Source organism: Trachypithecus francoisi, unplaced genomic scaffold, assembly GCF_009764315.1.
Source record: "Trachypithecus francoisi isolate TF-2019V2 unplaced genomic scaffold, Tfra_2.0 Lachesis_group11, whole genome shotgun sequence".
NCBI lineage: Eukaryota > Metazoa > Chordata > Mammalia > Primates > Cercopithecidae > Trachypithecus > Trachypithecus francoisi.
In genome coordinates this window covers 89,382,016-89,396,274 of record NW_022681456.1, presented here as the reverse complement: position 1 = coordinate 89,396,274, position 14,259 = coordinate 89,382,016, and the positions used below count along the sequence as shown (strand labels likewise).

At 41.6% G+C, this 14,259-nt stretch overlaps 1 protein-coding gene across 3 annotated transcripts in view; it reads left to right on the top strand.

The window, feature by feature from the left end:
- The window catches only part of ANO6 (anoctamin 6), a 225,571-nt gene that overhangs the window by 2,039 nt on the left and 209,273 nt on the right, over positions 1-14,259 (top strand). The gene's annotated exons all lie outside the window — the stretch shown is intronic.

Here is a 14,259-nt window from a genome sequence, read left to right as displayed (position 1 = left end):
TAAGAAAAAGTTAAATATCTGTACTCCTCCTCACCCTCTAGAAACTACTAATATTAATACTTTAGTGTTAATATTAGTAGGGCATTTCCTAGTATTCCTGTCGGGCCCTGGGGCCTCTACTGTAGGGATCATCTCAACATGTTTTATGTCTAGCAACAGGTACCATTTAAACAGGTCTTGGCAATTTTTTTTCTTTCAGTGAATGAAAAGATATTGTTGATGTTCTAACACCCAGTATCTATATGTGATTTCTTTTCTTTTCTTCTCTTTTCTTTCTTTTGAGATATGGTCTCGCTCTGTCACTCAGGCTAGAGTGCAGTGATGTAATCATGGCTCACTACAGCCTCGACCTACGGGACTCAAGCGATCCTCCCACTTCAGCCTCTCAAGTAGCTGGGACTTCAGGCACCACCATGTCCACCTAGTTGGTTGTTTTTTTGGAAGTACAAATTTAATGTGGGTTGTAGTGATTTTATATCAGAAAATATTTAACTATGCCAATGTTAAGTTTATGCTTTACAAAAATTTTTAAAGATTACCGGGAAGGCCGGGCGCGGTGGCTCAAGCCTGTAATCCCAGCACTTTGGGAGGCCGAGGCGGGCGGATCACGAGGTCAAGAGATCGAGAACCTCCTGGCTAACACGACGAAACCCCGTCTCTACTAAAAATACAAAAAACTAGCCGGGCGCGGTGGCGGGCGCCTGTAGTCCCAGCTACTCGGAGGCTGAGGCGGGAGAATGGCTGGAACCCAGGAGGCGGAGCTTGCAGTGAGCCGAGATCGCGCCACTGCACTCCAGCCTGGGCGACACAGTGAGACTCTGTCTCAAAAAAAAAAAAAAAAAAAAAAAGATTACCGGGAGTAGGCTGATAGTGGTGGAAAACCTTTCACAAAATAATTATTATTTCCAACTGTGGGAGAGGAGACTGGTGAAATGAAAATAATTTTAACCTCTGCCTTTAATTTTGCGATGCACATCTGTATTTACGCTGTTGACAGTACTTGATTGTCACTGTCAGTAGTTGTATAATAGTTTGAAACCCACTTGGGTATGTAAGATTTCTGTGAAATCCCTCTATTAATATTACCTTTATGATTCAGAGTGGGAGAATTATTTTTAGAGACAGGATCTTGCTCCATCACTTAGGCTAGAATGCAGTGGCGAGATCATAGTTCACTGCAGCTTTGAACTCCTGGCCTGTAGCCATTCTCTTGTCTTGGCTTCCCAGAGCTCTGGGATTACAGGCATGAGTCACTGTACCCAGCCTTAGAATTATTTTGACACGAGTTCCTGAGTATACTATCGGACATTATAATGGCCTAATTTGCAAGAGACCTCCCCCCGACCCCGCAAAGAAAAAACTTTGTAACTTAATGAGGTCCCTGATTATATCATAGAGATGCTTTATGTGTATATATGGAAATGTGCCCTCTAGTAACTGAGATTTAGAGCCTTTTAAACAGTGGGTTCCTCCTTACTTTTGAAACACTGTACTTTTGTTGTACTTTTAGTTATTCATTTGGAGACAGGGTCTCCCTCTGTCTCTCAGGCTGGAGTGCAGTGGCGCAGTCACGGCTCACTGCAGCCTTAACTTCCCAGGCTAAAGCAATTCTCCAACCTTAGCCTCTCGAGTAGCTGGGACCACAGGCCTGTGACACCCCGCCTGACTAATTTTTGGTTTTTTTCCTTTAGTAGAGACAAGGTCTCACTGTTGCCCAGACTGGTTTCAAACTCCTGAGCTTAAGTGATCCTCCTACCTCCACCTCCCAAAGTGCTGGGATTACAGGTGTGAGCCACCATGCCTGGCTCTTCAGTACTTTATGTCAGTGTTGCCTCCTAGTTTAGAATGAACTGATATGGAGAATCAAGGATGGTGTATCTCACTATGGGTGTCTTTTCCTTGTTTGCTTAAGTTACAACCAGCAGAAATTATTTCCAAAGGTGTGCTTGTGTGGCAACCTGTTGGCATTAGAGCATTTTTGCAATAGGCCACTTATTTCTAAAGCGGTGCCAACAACCAACCACTGAAGCCACGTCCAGGCAGTAGTGGTGGGAAATTTGTGTTTGAAGCCCCTGTTGCGCTGGTGGAGATCACATATTGTTGCAAGCCCCTGGGAGGCAGGTTGTGTGGTACCCTGCCAAATGTGCAAAAGAGTGTCCTTGGCTGCTTTTCGCCCCCTCTTTCCCCCACTAATCAGCAAATTAAATTCAGTATCTCTTCCTGTTCGTGTAGAAAGCTATAGGAACAGCTTTTATAGCCAGAATGCAGAAATCAGATTAGTATGCTCCTTTATTTTGTTTCTTCAGTTCTGTTCTCTGTGGTCAAGCTTTGCTGAAGGAGGAAAAGTGGTTCCAAAAAAGACTATCAGGAACTATTCAGACTGTTCAGATAACAAGGCTTTGTTTGTGGATGGTTGGTTGGTTGCTTTGAGTTTCTAATCTGTTTATGTAGTTTACTATCTGATCCCCATCCCTAACAGCCATGTCATTGAGGGGTAGACAGAGGACATAGTCCATTACCTTTGAGAGATAATGGTCCAGCTATTTGCTCCCTTTTCAACTGTCACATTTTTATGTAGACTTACCTTCCCACACCCACCTCTATTTCCTAATTACCTACTTTAGGTTTAATCACCTGTAAGTCTGATACTAGCCCCAGTCTTCCTTCATAAACATTGATTGAGCAATCATTCTGTGCTAGTTTCAGGATTAGGCCCTGGGCCAGGTGTTGGGAGACCAAAAATGAGTGACATACCTGTGTCTTTCAGGAGAAAAGTTCCTTAGAACCAGACTGTGATATTGTGAAATATATAAGGTATTCTTCCAGTTTCTTGGCATGCAACTCCTAAAACTTTTGGAATTTTCAAAGTGATAAGTGTCTTTTTTATGCTAATAAGTTGACAGATGGCTGGCAGCCCCTCTCCCATACTGGAGAGGGGTAAGAGCCAGACTGAAGGTTAAGTTGATCACCAGTGGCTAATGATTTAATCAATCATGCCTATGTAATAAAGCCTCCGTAAGAACCCCAAAATTCTGTGAGCTGCCCTGGGAAACTAATGGAACCCGAAGATGGTGTTGCGAGAACCTCAATTTGTAGCTGGTGGGTCAGAAACCCAGGCAAAACAACCTGGGACCTGTGATTGTTGTCGGAAGTTGGGGGGGCAGTCTTGTAGGACTGAGCCCTCAACTGAGCTCTGAGGCTTACCGCAGGTGGATAGTATCCGAATTGATTTGATTTAGAGGATGCCCAGCTGGTGTTCATTGCTGAAAGACTGCTTGTTTGTCATGTGGGGAGAACTCTTCCCACATCTGGTCATAAACGTATTCTGTGTTGATTATATCAGCAGTACCGAAGAACCTGAGTTTGGTTTTCTCTGCATCATCAGACAGAGATTTGCAATAAAAGGTACATATGAAACCGAAGGAGAGACTGGGAGAGAGCTTCACAGAAGAGATTTTTGGGTCAGATGCTGAAAGACTAGGCAAATGTAGTGCAGAGATGGCCGGAGGAGAGTCTGGAGTTCCAAATAGGTGCCTGCAAGGGAAGGTGGGGAGAGGCTATGCTGTGAATCCTATATACTTTAAGGATTTTGGGGTTTACTTTGTATATATTTTGGAGCTCCTGAAGGATGTTAATGAAAAGATAGGATTGGATTTGCTTTTGGAAAGATCTCCGTGGTAGCACGTTCTAAAATGGGTTGGGAAAGGAGACAGTAGAGCTAAACCTTTCCAGTAGTTGGGGTCAGAAATGCCTGCAGTGGTCATGAAATAGAGAAGAATGGGTCTGAGAGCTTTATGAAAGAGGCAGCAACTGTGTGTTCTCAGCTGCTGATTGTTTCCAGCAAGCAGAGAGGAGCCCAGGATGATGGTGGCAGGAGAAGAGAATTTTCTATTGTTCCAATAAGTCTTTTAATTTTCCCTTCTGACCATTGGCTCAGACCATTCCCCCACCCACCCTTTTTTTTTTTTTTTTGGGAGACGAGTCTCGTTGTGTCACCCGGGCTGGAGTGCAGTGGCACTATCTTGGCTCACTGCAAGCTCTGCCTCCTGGGTTCACGCCATTCTCCTGCCTCAGCCTCCCGAGCAGCTGGGACTACAGGTGCCCACCACCATGCCTGGCTAATTTTTTTGTATTTTTAATAGAGACAGGGTTTCACCATGTTAACCAGGAAGGTCTCGATCTCCTGACCTCGTGATCCACCCGTCTCGGCCTCCCAAAGTGCTGGAATTACAGGTGTGAGCCACCGTGCCCAGCGCCCCTCCCCTTTTTTTTTTTTTTGAGACAGAGTCTCACTCTGTTGCCCAGACTGGAGTGCAATGGCCCAATCTCAGCTCACTGCAACCTCTGCCTCCTGGATTCAAGTGATTCTCCTGCCTCAGCCTCCTGAGTAGCTGGGTTTACAGGCACCTACCACCATGCCCAGCTAATTTTTGTATTTTTAATATAAATGGGGTTTTGCCATGTTGACCAGGCTGGTTTCGAACTCCTGACCTCAGGTATCTGCCCACCTCAGCCTCCCAAAGTGCTGAGCAGGCGTGAGCTACCATGCCGGGCGAGACCATTCCCCTTCTTAGTAATTTCAGCCTCACCTCCTCTTTTTCTCAGTGGTTCCCTGTGATATTATGACACATATGTTTTTGTCCATGGTTCCTCGCTTAAAACTCCCATAACTCTTGCTATAATGTTGGGGTGCTTTAGGCCTCAGAAGCAGGCCTCAGAAAACAGTCTCCAGCTTTGACCTGCCCTCTTTTTATCTTTGTCTCTCCAATTTTAGAAACTAAAATTGTAATCTTCCCCCACCTTTCTGTGTGAGAACTGCCCATAAAGAAATTCTCCCATCTACCTTGTCTGAATGTAGGCCATAAGACCCCCATTTCAGAAGGGATCCTGCCCCACACCCTGGAGGAAGGAATACTGCACAGAGATGCCAGAAAAATCTGATCAGATAGGCCTTGCTGGGTTTCCCCATTCAGTCTGTTAGTATTAAATCATATGCTTTTTGTCCAATCACTTTTCAACATGGTTCAATCATGACTATCCAATGAAGTTTCCATGAAGGTCCAAGCGGACTGGTTCAGGGAGTTTCTGGATAGCTGAACAGTGGAGGTACCTGGAGGTGGCTTGCCCTGGGATGGCGTGAAAACTCTGTGCCCTTTCCCCCATACCTCATTCTATGCATCTCTTCATCTTTATCTTTTATTATAAACTGGTAAATGCAAGTGTTTCCCTGAGTTCCTCAAGCCACTCCGGCAAATTAATGGAACCCAAGGAGGGTGTCGTGGGAACTCCAGTTTATAAACAGTTAATCAGAAGCACAGGTAAAATGACCTGGGGCCTGTGATTGGCATCAGAAGTAGTGGGGGGCAGTTTTGTGGGGCTGAACCCTTAACTGGGATCTGACACCATCTCCAGGTAAATAGTGTCAGAATTCACTTGGAGGATACCCAGCTGGTATCCACTGCAGAATTGATTGCTTGCTTGTTGCTGGGGAGAAATCCTTGCACGTTTGGTCACTGAAGTCTTCTGTGTTGATTGTTGAGTAAGAGAATGGAAAAAACACTATGTTTTTCTGCTCACAGCCTGCCTCTCCTCCCGAGTCTGTCACAAACCCAGAAAGTTGTTAATGATCCTCCTAGCCCAAAGTGCTCACAATGAATTCTCATTTTTTTAAATTTTTTTGTTCTATGCAGTTAGCATTCATCCTGTATTTTGTCTTTGTTATTCATCAGCTTTGCATTTATTATTCCTGCAACTAGCGTGTACATTTCTTGGTGACTGGCCTAGGTTATTTGAGTCTTCTAGAGATCATGCAAAATATCTTAAATGTTATACATATTCCATTGCTATGATTTTTAAGAGTTGTCTCTTTTCCTCATTCTCCTCTAAAATGTACGCTCCCTGAAGGCTGGTACCTTGTGCGCTTTGTGTTTTAAGCTGTGTCCCTCATGGCACCTTGGTAGGAGCCTAGCAAATAATTGTGGAAAGAATGGATGATTTTTTCTTCTAAGGTAATTTGATTAACATAATGCCTAGTGGTTTCATGGCCCTAGTAGAATTTTCTTCTTCTGTGGCACTTTGAGATACCCCCAGTTATCTGTTCTGAAAATGCTGAGTGTATGTATTTTACCAGGCACTCTGCTAGGTTCCAAGTTCACTGTTCTCCAGTACCTCACTATTTAGAAAGGAAACAGATAATTTCAGTAACTTGTGATTAATACTGTAATCAAGATCTGTACCAGGTTCAGTGGTGATACCAAGGAGAAAGCATGTGACCTTGCCTAGGGGAATCCAGGGCAACTCTACTGGGGCAGTACTTGAGCCAGCCCTGTTGGGATGAGAAGACAGGTGAAGTCATGGGGCTAGGACTGCAGAGCATCCTGAGTGTTCCTAAAGGCATGATGATTTCTCAGAAATTAAACCTTGATATTGCCCTGGCCTTATTCACTATGGCAAGGGGATCATGTTATATACATATCATAAATATATACACATGTGTAAATATATATGTATACATTATATATACGTGTGTGTGTGTATGCACACCCTCTACCAAGGAGGTGGCAGCTAATAAACAAAGCAAACTATCCTCAAACTCTCTTTTAGAATAGTCTTGCTTCTTTTTATAAATCTTTTATTATTTTCAGTTTCAAATCCACAGACATGATTTATCTTGCACATTCTTTCAAGTCAAATAATAGCTTTCCAAAAGGTTCTCCAGTATCCTTTTAAAATACTTTATTTGGATCTGAGACAAACACAGCTCTAAAAGAACAAGAGTTACTCTTACTTAATTTGTGTTTTAGCTATACACACTCCTTTTTTCTCAAGGGGTTGCAGCAGTCAACATATGTTGATTATTCTACATTTATTATTTTTTCTTTTAGAAACCTAGAAATTTAGACCAAATGCTCCTATGAAGATTTCCATCAGTTTTATAGGATTTTAATTCTTATATTCTTTTTTTTGATACAGAATCTAGCTCTCTCGCCCAGGCTGGAGTGCAGTGGTGGGATCTCAGCTCACTGCAGGCTCCGCTTCCCGAGTTCACGCCATTCTCCTGCCTCAGCCTCCCAAATAGCTGGGAGTAGCTGGGACTACAGGCGCCCGCCACCATGCCCAGTTAATTTTTTTGTATTTTTAGTAGAGACGGGTTTCACCGTGTCAGCCAGGATGGTTTCGATCTCCTGACCTCGTGATTCGCTCGCCTCGGCCTCCTAAAGTGCTGGGATTACAGGCGTGAGCCACCACGCCTGGCCAATTCTGATATTCTTGAAGGGAAATTATAAAGGATTAAGAATACCGGAAGTAAAGGGCCACACATGATGGCTCATGCCTGTTATCTCAGTACTTTGGGATGCCAAGGTGGGAAGATTGCTTGAGCCAAAGAGTTTGAAACCAGCTTGGGCAACATACCAAGACACAGTCTCTACAAAAACTGCAAAAATAAGTTGGGCATGGCACACGCCTGTGGTGCCATCTGCTTGGGAGGCTGAGGTGGAAGATTCGATTGAACCCGGGAAGCCAAGGCTGCAGTGAGCTGTCATTGTGCCACTGCACTCCAGCCTGGGCAACAGAGTGAGACCCTGTCTCAAGAAAAGAAAAACAAAAACTCACAATTTGGCTTTAAATTAAAGGATGATATTGATCTCTCAGTGATATCTGTAACAGATGATTAAAATGATTGTATTCTAATAAGTTTTCACTTTAATCCTTTAGGGTTTCTTCTGTTATACTTTACTTGGTGTGTATTTTGTATTTTAGCTGTACGTCTTAACCAAAAACACTCGTCTTGAAGGGAGATTTCTCTTATTCGTCTTTGTATCTCACAGCCTGAATATCGTAATGTTTTTCACGTAGTATTCAACAAAACATATGTTTTGGGACATTTTTAGATTTTTATTTTTTTTTTGAGACGGAGTCTTACTCTGTCGCCCAGGCTGGAGTGCAGTGGCGCGATCTCCGCTCACTGCAAGCTCCGCCTCCCGTGTTCACGCCATTCTCCTGCCTCTACAGGAGCCCACCACCACGCCCGGCTAATTTTTTGTGTTTTTAGTAGAGATGGGGTTTCACCGTGTTAACCAGGATAGTCTCGATCTCCTGACTTCGTGATCCACCCGCCTCAGCCTCCCAAAGTGCTGGGATTACAAGCGTGAGACATTTTTAGATTTTAATGGAAGCTTTGCATGCCATATGATTTAAGCTGCCTGATTATAATGAATTCAGGGCTGGGTCTGCAAGAGTGGTCAATTTTAGAACAGAAAATATTTCCAATTACCTTTAGCCAATGAAATGTACTGCTTGACTGATTGGTAAATCATATGTAAAGATACAGATTGAGGGAATTTTATTCAGCCAAATGATTGCCTTATGACATTATTTTTATTTTTCTTTAGTTTTGTCTTTTGGGCATTGCAACTAAAATTAATTAGCATCCATCCCAAAAAGCAGACAGTTTGAAGAATACTAGTAGATAAGTATGTCGACAATAGAATATTTTGGACATGGACCAAAGAGCAATTCAAATACTATTCAGCCAAAACACATCAGATGGAATGCTTGCATAGAAGACAAGTTGAAGGGTTAATAGGCAACTTTCTCTGCCATGGTAATTATTATTGCCCTGGCTACATGTTTGAATACTAATTGCAAGATCTTGCTGCAGTAAGTTATTCACCAGCCAGAAATACAAATGAAAGAAAATATATTCTTTTTTGAAGTCCAGATGTTGCTTTTATATTTAATGCTTTCATAATAAGACATTGGAATTCCACTATTTCCCGCACTATTTTAAAGTACAAATACTTGGAAAAAAAAGGGACATTGGCACTTAAAGTTCTCGTTTCTAATATTTATTATAACTTTGGCAGAACTTTAGCCTTAGGTCAAAGCCATGCAAATAGATGTTCTTTTACGGAGTACAATTATGCAAATTACAGGCTTGTTTATAAAGCTTGTTTTATCTAAACCAATATTTTGTTTATATAATTGAATTTTTCATGATTTCTCTAGACATTCTATCTAGATGTTTGAAAAATAATCTTTGGCTTTGCACAAAAAAATGATGGCTAAAGTTTTGTAGCGTCACATAGACAGTCTTATACGTGCTTTTTTTTTCTGATTTGTACTACATTTTTAAGAAAAATGTATTTCCCACTAAATTCTAAAGAAAGATAATACATTGTCTCTGCATATGAAACTCAGTAAGATCCTTAACGTTATTTAAAAATTTTTATTATAATTATGATTTGAAACAGTTGCATTGCTTCTTCCTGTTAAACAAGCCATGAATGCCTAAATTGCCTAAAACATAAGATAGTCTTTCTTTTAAAAAAATTAACAAAAATCATTGTCTTTTTTTTTTTTTTTCTTTTTTTCTTTAAGATGGAGTCTTGCTCTGTTGCCCAGAATGGAGTCCTGTGGCATGATCTCAGCTCACTGAAACCTCTGCCCCCTGGGTTCAAGCTATTCTCCTGCCTCAGGCTCCTGAGTAACTGGGATTACAGGTGCATGCCACCGCGCCCGGCTAATTTTTTGTATTTTTAGTAGAGACAAGGTTTCACCATGTTGGCCAGGCTGATCTTGAACTCCTGACCTCAAGTGATCCACCCGCCTTGGCCTCCCCAAGTGATACCCATAGTAAAGAAACTGTTTACTGATCTTAGATGCTGCTTAAGAAGAAAGAAAAGTAAAATTATAAGGAGGAAAGATGAGCTTATGTAGGTAATTGGGCTGCTGTTGATGTAGAGTGGTAAGGAGTGAAGAGGAAAAGTCTTACAGTCAGATGACCTCAGTTTATGGTCACCTAGCACCTTGTGCCATGTCTCCTAGAATTGATTGAATGACACACGCTTCTCAGCCTCTCTGAGCCTGTTTCTTCAGTCCTGTGTGGTTGCTGGGAGGATGCAAGGTGATATGCACAGTGCTGGGCAGGGGCCCTTTTCACTTAGACACTTATGAGTGGCAGTTACATTATCACCCTCATAATAAATTTTTTTTTTTTTTTTTAGATAAAGCTGTCATGGAAACTGCTACTTTTAACTTCTGATCACTTAGTCTTTTCCCCTCAAACATTGCTGTCCATTTTTGTTGCTCTCTATCATGTTATGCATGTAGGAACTGCTCAATAGTGGTATTATGCCTGTAGGAACTGCTCAACAAGTGTAAGTGTCAGATTAAGGGTAATGACAGTGGCTGTGCTGCAGACACATGCATTTAAAGATAAAGGTGGTTGAAGAATTGCATGTGGTTTCTGCAAAGAGCAAAGAGATAATTATTGTGTGTGTTTTTTCCTATCTTGCAGATCTTTGGGCAGACTGACAATATTCTCCTGATGCCGAGAAACCTATTTCAGGGGGAATCCCTTTCAGGAAATCTTAACAAAAGATCTTAGGGGCTGACACACAGTGGCTCCCAATAAATGGCTCATGAATGTAGGGATTATAGTTCCATCAGTGGTCCCTGTGCCCTATCCTGTTCTCCCAGATTTTTTTTTTTTTTTTTGACAGGATCTCTTTCTGTTGCCGGGGCTGAAGTGCAGTGGTACAATCATAGCTCACTATAGCATTGACTCTCAGACTCAAGTGATCCTCTTACCTCAACCTCCTGAGTAGCTGGGACCACAGGCGTGCACCAGGCCTCCTTTATGTATTTATTTATTTTGTTTTTATTTTATGTATGTATGTATGTATGTATGTATGTTAGAGTTTGGTCTCACTGTGTTCCCCAGCTGGTCCCAAACTCTTGGGCTCAAGCAGTCTTCCCGCCTCAGCCTCTCAAAGTGCTGAGATTACAGGTGTGAGCCACTGCACCTGCCCAAGCAGTTCTAATTAAAGTATGCATGCTCCTTTGTGTCATTGTATAGTTGTATGCACAAAAAGCGCAGAAGGAAACATTTAAGAAGTTACTAGCTTTTATTACAGTTCAAGTCTTTAGAATATCACAGGAGAACAGAGGAGGGAAGATTAATGGTGAGATTCTCGTGGTTAGGGTTCTACATGATTCTGTTCTTAGGACTGGAGACGTGGAAATACGGAGGAGTCTTTCAGAGCTCACTGTTCGCAGTGGGAGGGCAGTGTTTGGTGGAAGTAGGACAGTCAGGTAGCACCTAGGGCAAAGGATCTTGTTTAAAACCTGTTTGACCTCTTCATCCTTCCTACTCATGTTCCACCTTGTCAGTTTTCAACTGTTGTGTATGCAGGCAGCATCAGTTTCTGCCCCTCATTTCTCTAAGAATCTTCTAAAATTGGAGATTATCTTGGGTTTCTGAGAGAGGACCTTCTCAGCCACCCTGATATCCCTGCACACTCTCAGGACTGTGGTAATGCTGTGGTAATCTATAGCCACTTGGATCTGGAGGGGAGAAGGAGAGACCAGGCCATGTACTGGAGCAGATCCACCTTCCAAGCCCCCGGCTAAGTGTGGGTATTAGAGATGAGGTGAAGGTGATCTTTTCTCAGGGTCTAGGATTTGAAGCTGAAAACCTGAATTAGATTATAAGTACTTATTATGCAGATTAAAAGAAAAGGATACTCTTCTCTGTGGTGAAAGATTATTTCTGCTCTCTGCTACAGATATAGATATCGTCACCTTAATTTGGCCAAGGGTGTGGACAGGCACCCTGCTGTACTGTGGCGAACTATGGTGAGGAAGAAATGGGCCGCCATGCTGGCCTGTGATCCTTTTAATGTTCCCATGTCAGCTTCTTTCCTTATTCTTGGGCTGCCTATCAATCTCCTCAGTTTATTTTATTTTATTTTATTTTTTTTTGAGGCGGAGTCTCGCTCTGTCGCCGAGGCTGGAGTGCAGTGGCGCAATCTCGGCTCACTGCAAGCTCCGCCTCCCGGGTTCACGCCATTCTCCTGCCTCAGCCTCCCAAGTAGCTGGGACTACAGGCGCCCGCCACCTCGCCCGGCTAGTTTTTTGTATTTTTAGTAGAGACGGGGTTTCACCATGTTAGCCAGGATGGTCTCGATCTCCTGACCTCGTGATCCGCCCGTCTTGGCCTCCCAAAGTGCTGGGATTACAGGCTTGAGCCATCGCGCCCGGCCAGTTTTTTTTTATTTTTGTATTTTTAAATTCTACCTCTGTTTCATTATTTTCATCAGACAGCTTTAGCCTGGCTCTGCACAGAGATGGAGACCCACCACTACTTAAGCTTTAGTTTTAGACAGATGTGAGTTCAAATTATGGCTAGACGTTAATCAACCATGTGACCCTGAATAATTAACACAACCTCCACCTCCTCTGTAAGATGGAACTAATATTAGAACCTACTTCATACGAAATGGTTGTATCAGGTGAAGAATGCCATTTAAAAATCTCACTTTGCAGGATGGTGGTGCCGGATACACTAAAAGCCTTCCAATAATTATAAGGTAAAGTTATTAATATTATGGGTAGCTGCTTTTACCTAAGTCTTAACCCAGTCTTACCTCTTTTGTTTTTTATTAGAGATTTTGCTTTTCCCCCAAGGCTGTTCCTTCCACTCATACAGCTCATTGTCACGTTTTGTCTTTTGCGTTAAACCGGGAGTACCTTGAGGAAAACTTTCACCTCAGTGAGCAGCATAGTGCCTGACGCGTAGTAGGCAATCAGTAAGTTTTTGTTGAATCAATGGGTAAATGAATGAAAGATATTGATTATTGAAGAGCTGTGTGATATGACTGAAAAGAACCTCGTCTTGAGCAGCTTCTTACAACTTTGGGGTCTTGGTTTCCATGTCAGAAAAATGTAGGGATAATACAGAAGGGGTAGCAGTACTCTACTGGACTATTATAATATAACATATACAAAATATTTAACGTATATACAAAATATAAATGACATATGCAAAATACATAATATATATAAAATATACAAGGGATGGTTTCTTGCATAGTCATTGTAAAACAACTAAATGTAGAAATATAACTGAGGTCATTTAAATAAAATTGTATTTTCCAGTAGATGCATTTCACAACAGAATTGTATCATCACTTTGAATATATAATTTTAGCATGAAAGGTAAGGTTCATAATAGAATATCAGATGACATTTTGATAATCTTTCTACTAAAGAAATATCTAAGGAATAAGAGTATTTCTTAATTTAGCAAATTTAAGATTTTAAAGTGTCTTGTATTAAGGTCTAAAAAGTAGTGTTCTTGATATTGATCTTGTGAATTTTTAATAAAGGAATATTTGTAGTTTTTACCTATTTCAATGGTTATTTTTAAAGGAAAAATTTTGGGCTGGGAGCAGTGGCTTACACCTGTTGTTCCCCAGGAGTTCAAGACCAGCCTGGGCAACGTGACAAAACCCCATCTCTACAAAAATAAAAAAATTAGCCAAGAGTGGTGGTGCATGCCTGTAGTCCCAGCTACTTGGGAGGTCGAGGTGGGAGGACTGCTTGATCCCAGGGGCAGAGGTTGCAGTGAACCAACATCACACCAGTGCACTCCAGCCTGGGCCACAAAACAAGATTCTGTCTCAATAAAAGAAGGAAAAATTCTAAAATGTTTAATTTTCCTACAAAAGTAGAATTTCTATTCATTGAGTATTGTTAAAGTTTGATGTCAAATATAACTTGTTAAAAGAGATGAATATAATACCAGGGAAAATGAACACACAAGTTATTACCCTGGTAGTTTGAGTCATTTCAAATTTACTGATAAAAAAATGAAATAATCTCTATGTAATTTGCAAAATTGGCACATGAATTAATGCTTGTCATTTTGTATGCTTGAAAGTTGGGGGCGACTCAACCTGTAACCAAATGTTAGAACTTAAACACTGGCAGGCCCCCTTCAGCATTATCAGACCTAAGAAAAGTTTCAACATTCCGTTTCATTTGGTTAGGTGAGAGCAAAATGAAAGGAAGAAGGCTGCTTTTATTTTATCCCCAAATGAAGTAGAGTTTAAGATTTATTTGCTTTATATTTAAGCCTTTCATAGGAGTTACTTTTTCTTTGAAAGCCAAAATTCCATCTTTCTCATTGCATTTAGAATTGCAGTTCTCATTGTCCACTGGATCTCAGGCTGTACTCTGTTCGGAAGGTTGCCAGACCAGCTCATATTTTCTGCCTCCATTTAAATTTAAATAGTACTTAGTGCCCACCCGGTACATGTTTCTATAACGGGCATATCACAGCCTACAAATCATAGTGGAGACATGAACATTTCCAAACAGGCCTTTTATCTGCTCTAAGGGTAAGCAAACACAGCAAAAAGCTTTTGAGCCATGGGTAATCATGGTTTTCTTGAGAGTTACAGTTGCCTTTAC